Genomic DNA, 11900 nt, shown 5'->3' on the forward strand with positions numbered 1-11900 from the left:
GAGAGAGAGACAGAGAGAGAGAGAGAGAGAGAGAGAGAGAGAGAGAGAGAGAGAGAGACAGAGAGAGAGAGATAGATAGATAGAGAGACAGAGAGAGAGAGAGAGACAGAGAGACAGAGAGAGACAGAGAGAGAGAGACAGAGACAGAGAGAGAGACAGAGACAGAGAGAGACAGAGAGAGAGAGAGAGAGATGGGAGAGAGAGAGAGAGAGAGAGAAAGAGAAGCTGGCTACCTTTCCCAGCCACTTGCTCTGTGAGGAGGCTAAACCTCATGCCTTCCTGAGTCCCTGGTTGCTAAAAAACAAACAAACAAACAAACAAACAACATACTTGTGGTCCTCTTTGTCAATTTATGCTGTTCATTATGTCCCTTTTCAGAGCCTCTCTGATTGGAGGACTCAAATCTCAATCAGGACAGGTCTTCCAGACACCAAGACAGGTGGAGTTTCCATCATGATGGTTAGGGCCAGCTGATCTCATTATGCAACAGAGTTCTTGTTCATAAATAAACAAAGGAGCAGGTCTCCACCCTGCCAGTTTTTATATCTAGACAAAAGATTTGGAGGGAGGTGACCCAGCCTGGTGGGGGGGAGGAGGGGAACAGCTATAGCTTCAGTTTTAAATAAAAGGGTTTTTTTTGGGGGGGGAGCAATGATAAAAAAAATTGGGGGGGAGAGCAATGCTGAAAATCATTTTACAGAAAATATCCCATTTCAACATTGATTTGTCACATCTTGAAAGAGAAAGAGGATATGTTTACAAAATAATACAATACAATTACAATACAAGATTTGTGAATTACACTTGAATTTTCCTCACTCATGTGCTACCTAGGCAGGTTCCTGTGTGTTTTTACTCTTCCCCAGATACTGAGTGCATTGATAAGAAGATACAACCCATGTTTATGTGTGAATTATGGTGTTTTTTATCATTTATATATTTGTTTTAATCTATAAGTAAATGTGATAGTATTATTTCTTTTGCCTTTTTAAGTAAATGATGATAGTTAAAATCTAAAAATGACATTGTGAGGGACAAGTTGTATAAATAGAAACACATTTGTGGGGGCCTGAGATCTTGAGTGGTGAGGGAGAACTATATGCTCTCACAACAGGGTTTCCTAAGGATCCCAAGAGAATTTGATTGTAAAGCCACTGTGGTGGTCTTTCCCTGGAAACCTAGACTTGCCATGTGAGGGCAGGTTGGAGTGATTGAACCAGCCCAGTGGCATGGGACATTGTATCCCCAAATTATAGAACAGGTAAACAATAAGCAGAAAAATTCCTTGGCTCCCTTACATCCTTGTGACTACTAACCCTAAACATCTGATAAGATCCTGAGAGGATTCGTTCTTTAGGTTTGAGATGAACATTGAGATACACCTCCAGGCAATGCCTTGATACCATCAGGTTGTACCTAAGACCTGTTATGTCCCCTAAACTATGAGGGTCACCCCCTATGTCTTCAGGCAGACCCTGGCCAACTGAATAACCTCCCCTGCCCATGCCTCAGTGCATACCACTCTAGAGTCATGTCTTCACCATGGCACAAAGTTATGTCTCCATTGTCGTAAAGAGTATAAACACCCCAGAATTCATGTCATCTGGGAACAGCTTTCCATCCATGCTGTTCCCCCTAGGAAGCAGTCTTTCTGGCCAGATTTAACATTACCTTGTAAATTAATACATTTCTTTTTTTTATTTTTAAGCTAAGTTTCAGAGTCTTGCATCCTTGCAAAAGGTACCCTTCCCGAACCCCGGGGGTTCACCTCAAGCCCCCCACAACACTGGGAAATGTATTCACATGCATGAACGCGTTCGTATTTGTCCTCTGATGTGAGAGGTATGAGGTCCTTACTATACAGTGGACACAGAAAGCCCATACATCCCATACAGATGGGAAAATGATGCCCAGGCAAATCAAATGACTTGTTCAATGACACGTAAGCAGTTGATGAACAGCAGAGTTCTAATTTTACAATTCAGAAGAGTTTGGTTTATTAAGAGACCTTAGGTAAATCACAGCCTCTCTGCATCTAAGTTTTCTCAAGTGTCACAGGGAGACTGTATCTGCTCTTGAACTTTATAGAGCTTGAGGGTAGGAACCATGCCTTATTATGTCTTTAATCTCCCACCATGAATGCCTATAATAGTAAAGGAATGAGAGAAAAGCATTTGTTAAGGGCTTACAACACACAGACACTGTGATAAACCCTGGAGAGGCAAACACTTTTAAAGAAGACGCCACTTGCCCTCAAGATGTGTATTTTCCACTTGAGGGAGCTACAGCATGGAACAGAGGGGTGGCCAGAGAAGAATATTTTGTTCTGGGATATAGAGATTGACACATCTTTCAGAGAAACAGCGGAAGTATTGATTTGATTACTCTTTGGGGTGGGTGGCAAGAAGGTCATCCCGGTATGGAGAGTTGGATGGGATAGGAAACCTGGCTTTGGGATTTTGTTCTTCCTCGCCAGTCAGAGCAGCTAAGACCTGGTCCTGGACTCTGATTCTATTCTCAATAAATACTTAAAATCATTGACTCTGAATTCCATCCTTAAGTTGCTTTGTAAACATATTCTGATCTCTTCTCAGAAGCCCAAGTCATAAAGTACATGACCTACAAGGAATCTTAAAGTTTGGGTGCACTTTATGAATACCCAGGGCACGTATTTTGAGTTCAGTAATGAAACTCATTCTATGATCAGATGACTGCCCTTGGCCAATCTCTGGATGGAAATAAGCCATAATTCAGAAGAGAGTTCATAGAGAGACAGCAGGGTGCTTCAGTAGCTAAAGAGCCAGGTCTAGAGCAGGGAGGTCCTGGGTTCATATCTGACCTCAGACACTTCCTAGTTGAGTGACCCTGGGCAAGTCACTTAACCCCCATTGCCTAGCTCTTACCACTCTTCTGCCTTGGAATCAATTTAGTATTGACTCTAAGACAATAGTCAAGGTTTTTTTTTTTTAATGGCCAACCTATGAATGAAAAGAAGCCATAATTTATTTTAAAAATTCATGTAACAAGCTCATCAGGGTGCAAAATTAGGAAAAAGGAAAAGGGCTTAATTAAAATAGGTAGAAGGCAGGGTGGTACGGTAGCTAGGACCGTGAATTTGGAGTCAGAAAGATCTGAGTTTGAATCCTTATCAGATATTTACTAGCTGTATGACCCTGGACAAGTCTCTGTAATTCTTCTGTAAAATTAGGAAGTTGGGGGGCAGCTGGGTAGCTCAGTGGAGTGAGAGTCAGGCCTAGAGACAGGAGGTCCTAGGTTCAAACCCGGCCTCAGCCACTTCCCAGCTGTGTGACCCTGGGCAAGTCACTTGACCCCCATTGCCCACCCTTACCAATCTTCCACCTATGAGACAATACACAGAAGTACAAGGGTTAAAAAAAAAAATTAGGAAGTTGGACTAGATGACCTGTGAGGGTTCTTCAGGCTCTTTGGTTCTATGGTATATTATATATGCAGTGGCAGGCAGGTCACAATCTCTCAAGAACTTCAGTTTATTCATCTCTAAAATGAGGACAATAATAGTCATGGTAGCTCCCTCTCAGGCTTGCTGTGGGGCTCCTCATGGGGAATTCTCTATAGCAGTGAAACATGGGTCTAGTCCCTATCCCTATCCCTGTCCCATATATATGTATACATATATATCATTAGGGGCAGCTAGGGGGCACTTCCTAGCTGTGTCACCCTGGGCGAGTCACTTAACCCCTTTGCCTAGCCCTTACTGCTCTTCTGCCTTAAAATCCATATTGATTCTAAGACTGAAGGTAAAGTTGGAAAAAAAAAAGAGAGAGAGAGAAAGACACCTCTGGGATATAACACATGCAAATTCCTGGAGGAACACTACCTGCTAAGGAGGGCAATGCCATTTGGGTATCTGGTACTAAAGAAGAAAACTCCCTATAGCAGTCTGTTCAGCTGGAAGTCAACCACCCCCAGCCTTCACCCAGGGTGAATAATAATTATTCTGATCCTAAGCCATGTCCCAGTGGTAATAACTCTAAAACAAGGAAGAATGGCTTTAGGGGGAGGATGAAATCAGGGATTTGTTGAAGGCAGAAAATACATCTTTAGCTGCAGGGAGTTTCTTTCAGGAGGGATCATTTGTGGCACTGCAGACACTGACAGTAGGCACTAGATGGATTTGCCCAGATTAAATGGGTAGATCCTTATCAGCTCGGAGGGAAGCATTGAGCTGTGCTGAGAATGGGGAGGACTTGAGTTCCAATCAGATTCTAGCATCTGGGAGCTGTGGGATCATGGGCTTTAATCCCTCAGTTTCTTCTTTTATGAAATGAGGAGAACACCTGGGGTACCTAGCCCCACAGGATTGTGGGGGAAATCAAATGAGAGAATATCTGTTAAACATTTTGAAAACGGCAAAGAGCTATGTAAACAGCAGCTATGACTATAAGCACAGAAAAGTTGCCAACTAGGAAATTTCCATTACTGGGAAATGTGTGAGAATAAACCTTCAGAAAGCAAACTGTGGCTTGACACTTTCAGATATTAGAGAGCTGATAAGGAGAAGGGAGGGAGGAAAAAGACTAATCTTTTACCAGGAGGGCAAAATTCTGCTAGTAAAAAAAAAAAAAAAAAATCCCTTGGGATCAAGTTCCCTGGATTTAAGTTAGTAAAAGCCCCCCCCCCCTCCTCATCCTCCTTCTCTTTCTCCTTCTCCTCCTCCATTTCTTCCTCCTCCTCCTCCTCCTTGTATTTGCAGCTGCCCTGAAGGGAGGGGAAGGAGGAGCTGGCCACTAAAATATGATTCCACTGATGCTGTGAAATCAGCAAGAGACCTTTTTAAGGGAAGAATGTGGCTTCCAGCTGTCGAACAAATTCTGCAAGGAGGAACAAATTTCACTATGAGGCTGTTCAAGCAATAACACAATAATGGGCATGAACATAACATTTTGCTCAGCAAGTGAATTTTGCCCCCCCTCACTGCACTTTCTACACTGAGATGCCATGCAAAAAGTCCCTTTTCTTCCTGAATGCCACCAGTTTTCACCATTACACTGATTTCACAAACATATGCCACAAAGGGAGAATTCAACTGAATTCAGAGGTTTGGAGGAGGCATGATGCATGCTAGGACCTGAGGGTACAAAGACCAAAAGCAAAGCAGTTCTTGCCTTCAAGGAGGTAGGAGATGCCATGGATAAAGCAACAAATTGGGGAGGTAGTGTGGAAACCTGGAAAGCCTTTGGTTCAATTCTCACCTTTGCTTCTTATTACGTCTAGGACTTGGGTAAGTCGTTTGTCCCAGGCTTCCTTATCTATAAAATGGAGCAGATGGCCTCCAAACTCTAGAACTATGCTCCTATAAATACCAAGCAATTGGGCGGAGAGAAGAGAGGAAGAAGGATATTGGGTGGCAAGAAGAAAAGGAAGAACAATAACCATGGAAGGGACCAGGAAAGATGTCTTACAGGAAGTGGCACCTGAGCCAAGCCTTGCAGGGAACTAGGGATTCCAAGAGGCCAAAGAGGAAGAACATTTCTAGTATGGGAAAAGGTAAGGAGGTGGTAAATGGGATACCAAGGTAGGAAAAAAGGAGTAGGGCAATTCAGCTAAACTGTGGACTGCAGGGTAGAGGGTAAGGTTATATGAGAAAGGGAAGGTGAGCTGGAGTCAGACTGTGAATGGCTCAAATGTTAAATGATTGAGTTTATTTATTTATTTATTTTTAGTTCTTAGTAACAATAGGGAAGGGAAGGTAGGTGGCTCAGTGTATTGAGAGCCAGAGCTGGAGATGGGTAGTCTTGGCTTCAAATGTAACTACAGACACTGCCTAGCTATGTGGTCCTGGACAAGTCACTTACCCCCCATTGCCTAGCTCTTACAGCTCTTCTGCTTTGGAACTGATATTTAGTATTGATTCTAAGACAGAAAAAAAGTTTCAGAGAGCACCTGACGCTTCTTAAGAGAGCTGGAGAACAGCACACAGAGATTGGTGATGAGAGGAGATAGCCAGGAGCTGGACAGAGCCAAGGTGCCAGTGATTACCCAGGAACCTTTGGGGGCTAGAGGAGGTCATTCCAAGTTAATCTAATAGAAACAGGTACACAGTGACTCTCCCAGGTAAGGCTTGTCCAGAGGTCCAAGGGCAGGAGGAACAGGAATAGGGTGCTGGACTGGCAGAGACCCACAAGAGAACTGATTGGGTACAGTGAGTCCTGCCAAGGTAGGCACCTCCATTGCCAGGAAGGACACACAGTGCCTTTGCCCACAGCTTCTATCTGTCCTTCACAGATGTGGCCAAGCCAGTGCCTGAGGCAAAACTCAAAAATGAGAAGATTCTCTTTTCCAGCTTCCTTTTTCTTAGCCATTTCATACCCCTTTAGTGACCTTGATCCCTATTCGAGCCCCCACATCCTCCTACTTCCTAACTCTCTCCCCTCCCAACCTGGGAAGAATTAGCTGCCATAGTGACACTTGGACTGAAACTCCTTCCTCCCCGAAGTGCTAATTCCAACAGCACAAGCAGTTGAAGCATTTTCTAATTATATAATTAAAGGCTGGATCTTCCTCAAAATCAACCGGAGAAGGGAAATGAAGATGCTCTGTCAAACACAATTGAAAGCTATTGACAATAATAAGAGAGCTTTGGGGAAGGGAGATAGCATGGCATGATGGAAAGAGGCACTGGCTCTAGAGTCCCAGCTCTGTCCCTTACTGCCCCCATGACCTCAGCAAAGTACTTTATGGCTTGGCTGGTGTAAGAGAAAAAAACTAAAGGTTGGACTAAATTGGTGAGAAATGTGGTCGCTGTAATTATTACTCAAGTCAGAATGACTTTTTAGCAATTTATTTATAAAATAGAGGGAAAGAGGGAAAGTAAGGAAAATCAGAGAGAGAAGATAATTACTCCAACCTGGTCCAAACCAGGCAGGGTTTCAGAGGGCCCAGAATTAAATTACACAAGGGTTTTAGCCACAAGGCCTCCTCCAAGATGAGGAGCCTCTCTGGAGGATAGTACCACTCAGAAAAGCCAGGAAAAAGAGTCAGTCTTTTTTACCCACCCATGTGGTAGTTCTAAGGGAAAAATCCAAGAGCAGTCTAAGGTCCCAAGCCAGAGCTCCTTCAAGTTCAAGTTGAAGGCGAAAGACCTGGTCAGAGGAAGTTCTTGTCACTTCTAAAGACCATTCCTTTCGTCACTTCCTGTGCCTTCCTTCCACTTTACATGGACCAATTACAGTTAAAGCTTTGCTTAGGACTACCCAGGGGGAAGTTAGTCAATTCTGATTCATCACCCACTATGGCACACATGGGTCACAGACCTCCCTACACTTAAGGATAAGTAGGGTGTATAAGCTTCTGATGATTAAATCAAAAAATGGGCAGGGAAGAGTTAATCCAATCTTCACACTGGTGGATGCAACTTTAAGACTTGGTTAAAGGAGGAGTTAGGTGGCTTGGTAGATTGAGAACCAGGTCTAAAAGTCCTGGGTTCAAATCTGAATTCAGACTGAATTCTTAGCTATGTGATCCTGGGCAAGTCACTTAAGCCCAACTGCCTAGCCCCTATTGCTCTTCTGCCTTGGAACCAATACTTAGTGTTGATTCTAAGATGAAAGGTAAGGGTTTAAAAATAAAAAGACTTAGGGGGCACACAATTTTGGAGGCATGGGATAGGTGCTCTGCTCTGCTACTTCCTACTTGTATGACTTTGGGCAAATCATTATCACTCCACTTTGGCTCAGTTTCTTTATGTATAAATTGAGGAAGTTGGACTCAATAGCCTCTAGAGCTACTTCCAGCTCTAAAAATAGAACTCTATGGTCAGCAGTCAGATAGCAGCAGTGAGAGGGCAATGGAATGGCTGTAAGAAGAGACCTTCGAAGGAAGAACCTTTTTCCTTGACCCTGAAATCACATTAGCCTAAGGCTGGCTCTGAAGGAAAACTTAGTTTAAGTCCTGAAGGAAGAGAGCTGGGTCAAAGAGACATTAGGATGTCTTAAATTGAAAAAAATAAAATTTAATATTCTATGCCCCCTTCCCTTGATCTTTAAAGCCAGAAGAGTTTAGATTCATCTGATTCAACTCTCCCATTTTAAAGATAGGGAAATTGAGTCCTAGAAAAGTGAAGTCATGTTCCCAAGGTCTGAATGCTGGGACTAGTGGTGGAGTTCAATACTCTTAGCTTTGTATTACAGTCCAATCTATTTTCAACTACAGTTTCAATCTATTGCTCCAAGGCTCCCAGGTTGTGGGGATTTTGAGTTTGTTGTTTCTAAGTGCTTCCCATATCTCTTAGCTCTATCCCTTTTCTGGTCTTCTATCCTTCCTCCTCTCTTTCTGTCCCTACGGAGGTTAGAGGACTCATTTGAAGTGGTGATCCAGATTGGAAACTTAGCAGTTGGTCTTGGGGTTTGTTTTCTCTAAACAAAATGATGAAACCTAAAAATAACCCTCTAAAATTTGATTTAATGCTATGAAATTGCTATACTTGGATAATATCAAAACCAGATTTTTCTTTTTAAACCAGTTAAACATAATCAAACAAAATAATAATCAAAGTGGATAATACTTTCAAAGGAAGCTTTTTTTTTCCCCCAAAAAAAACCTTCTATCTTAGAAATCAATACTGGGTATTGGTTCCAAGGCAAAAGAGTGGTAAAGGCTAGGTAATGGGGGTTAAGTGACTTGCCCAGGGTCACACAGCTAGGAAAAGTCTGATCCAAATTTGAAACCAGGTTCTCCCATCTCTGGGCTTAGTTTTCAGTCTGCTAAGCCATCTAGCTGCCTCCTTAGGGGAAGCTTTTAAAGCAAAAAAACCCAAGATTTGCTTGCTTCCTCCCTATTATTAAGCCATTATTCCTAGTTATTTTCTTCCTTTATCCTTATTATTCCATCTTCAAAGAGATGTTCTCGCCTGCTTAACTTTGGATCAAAATTTTACTTACTCTAGAAGAGCTTGCTAGTCTGGTATTGAAACTTTTCTGCCTCTTCCTGTCATATTGGGGAATTAATATACCCCACCACAGAATCACAAAATTCAAGAGTCTGAAGGAACCTTAGTAGCCATCCAGTCTAATGTATTCTCCAAAGAAATTTCCACTCTTTACCCAAATCCCTCCAGTGAAGGGAACCCATTTTCTCTACAACTAGACCATTCCACTTTTGGGAAATTCCTATTGTTGGGAGGTTTTTCCTGACATTGACACTAAGCAGAACAAACTAACCTTTATTTGACTTGATAGCATTTTAATTACTTAAAGACAAACTATTATGCCCTCAAGCCCTAAGTCTTCTCTTCTCCAAGCTAAAAACCCCTAGTTTCTTCAGTAAGTCCTAATATGACATGAAATTAAGACCCTTTACCACTCTAGTTGACCTCTTCTAGAGTCTGTTTAGCTTATCAAGATGAGAGCCGGGAGTTGGGAGGAGGTAATTGGACAGTTGTTTGGTTTTCAGAAGCTTAAAGACTCTGAAGGTACCAGAGAGCAAGAGGCATCAAGAAATCCCTGGGTTCAAATTTGGATCAGACACTTCCTCCTGAGTGAGATGGCTCAGTAGATAATGAGCCTGGCCTAGAGATGAAAGATCCCGGGTTCATATCTTGACACAGACATTTCCAAACTGTGTGACCCTGGGCAAGTCACTTAACCCCAATTGCCTTGCCCTTACCACTCTTCTGCCTTGGAACCAATGCTTAGTACTGATTCTAAGAAAAAAGATAAAGGTTTAAAAAAAGGCGGGGGAGGTGGGCACGTGGTCAGAAATTGCTAAGGAGGTAGCTATCACGTGGTCAGGAACAAGCCAAAAGTATGAAGTCAGTCAATGAAAGATAGAACAAATCAGTTATAGATAACTTCAGAGTAGAAAAGACCTTGGAGTTCCCAGCAGTCAAGGCAATTAGGGGTTAAAAATCTATAAAGTCAGGATGTGTAGCAAACAGAAACCAACAATCAAGCCTGATCCCAAGGAGGAGAGTCACAGCTGGTTGCACTTTAAGAAAGGAGGATAGATGTTTTGTTGCAATTTAGTTGATTAGTCTTTGTGACTCCATTTGGGGTTTTCTTGGCAAAGATACCAGTGGTCTGCCCTTTCCTTCTACAACTCATTTTACAGATGAGGAAACTGAGGCAAACAGGAATTGAAGTGACTTGCCTTTGCAGCTCATAAGTGAATGAGGTCAAATTTGAATTCAGGTCCTCCTGCCTCCAGGCCAGGCATTCTCTCCACTGGGCTGCCCAGCTGCCCCAAAAGAGGTCTAAAGGAAACAACTACAGACTGAGGAAGAATAAGGAGCCTGCGATGCTAACCAGGGCAAGAGCAGAAGAAATCTAACTCTAAAAAGGCTTAGACTTGGATGGCATGTTTTAGTGACTATAAGTTTGGACTTCATGTGGGGAAGACCTTGTTTCATGTTAACTAGGAAAAACACAGACCTAACTCAAATGGTCAGAAAAACCAAATCTTTAATCAGGTAAGAGACAAGTTTATAAAGTTCAGCCACCACACAGAGCCAAGGGCTCTGGGACTCTGGGAATGGTGTCTCTGAGAGAATGCATCATGCTAGATGATTCTCCAAAGAGTTACAGAACTTGGGGGGTCTTGAGGGCAGGGAAGAATGATTGGCTAGCTCTACATTGGACACAAGGAAAAGAGGAGCCCAGGGCTTGACTGACAGGATGAGGCTGATGCTTTATACTAGTTAAACCAAGATGTTTTGAGCCAGGGGCTAGACTACCCAGTTAAAGTCCATAAACTTTTAAAAACAAAACAAGGATAGGTAAGGCTTGATAGACTACTAATCTTATCTAAACTGGGAGTATCTAAACTGACTCCTAGGTAGGGTTAGTCAAGGGCTTCCCCCAAGGTGAGTTCCTAAAGGACCAGGGGCAAACATGGGATTTGCCAGAATTAGAGTTGACATTCAAAAAATCCCATCACAGGATTATTCATTGTAAAATCCCATTGTAAAAACCTCCCCATCAGACAGTTTAACTCCTCTTTGGATTCTCAAGACCTTCCCACCTCCCTCAGCCTCCTCTCCCTCCCCTCTGATCTGCAGGCTGGGAGTGGAACACTCAGCTCCTCCCAGAGCTTTCCTGGATGATGCCCCTCACTCTCCACTTTCCCTATGTAACTCTGCTTCATTTTAACTCCATTGCACTAGGTAATTCCCCAGAGTCCACTTCTAACTTCCTTTTATGTGTTGCTTTCCTCGGTTAGATTATAAGCTCCTTGAGAACAGAGACTGCTTTTCTTTTTCTCATCTGGATTCCTAGCGCTTAGCACAGTGTTTAATGCTCTAAAACACATAGTAGGCACTTAATAAATATTTGATATAATAATTATTATATAAGCATTGGATTTTGTCATATACTATATAATTATGTATAATTATGTAATTACATATAATATACAATATTATAGTATATAAATATATAAATGATTATATATCATTATATTATATAATTACACATATAAAATATTATAATGTAATTATATGAAACATAACTACATATAATATAAAACATTATATAATTATATAAATATATTTTATGTAATTATATTATATGGTTACTTATGACATAAAATATTATAGTGTATGATTATATTATATACTTATACGTACTATAATTAATAATCTTAATATTTAAGAAATGTTTGTTGTTTGAGGGACTCAGTTTCCTTCTCTGTAAACTAATGGGGCTGGACTCTAGTCTCTAAATGAATGAGCCCAAGTCCTTCCAGCCAAAGGGCTTCATTCTCAGCTCTTCCCTCTCTGAGCTCCCAGGGACAGAACAGACCAAAGGCAGGGCCTCTTTTGTCTTCTATTTTCCTCTGAAGGAAGATGGCAAACGAACTTCAGTCCAGGATCCCTTTAAAGAAATTGTTTTCCTCTCTTCCACATTTCCTCTCTAAGAGGCCTG

This window comes from Gracilinanus agilis, chromosome 5 (assembly GCF_016433145.1).
Source record: "Gracilinanus agilis isolate LMUSP501 chromosome 5, AgileGrace, whole genome shotgun sequence".
NCBI lineage: Eukaryota > Metazoa > Chordata > Mammalia > Didelphimorphia > Didelphidae > Gracilinanus > Gracilinanus agilis.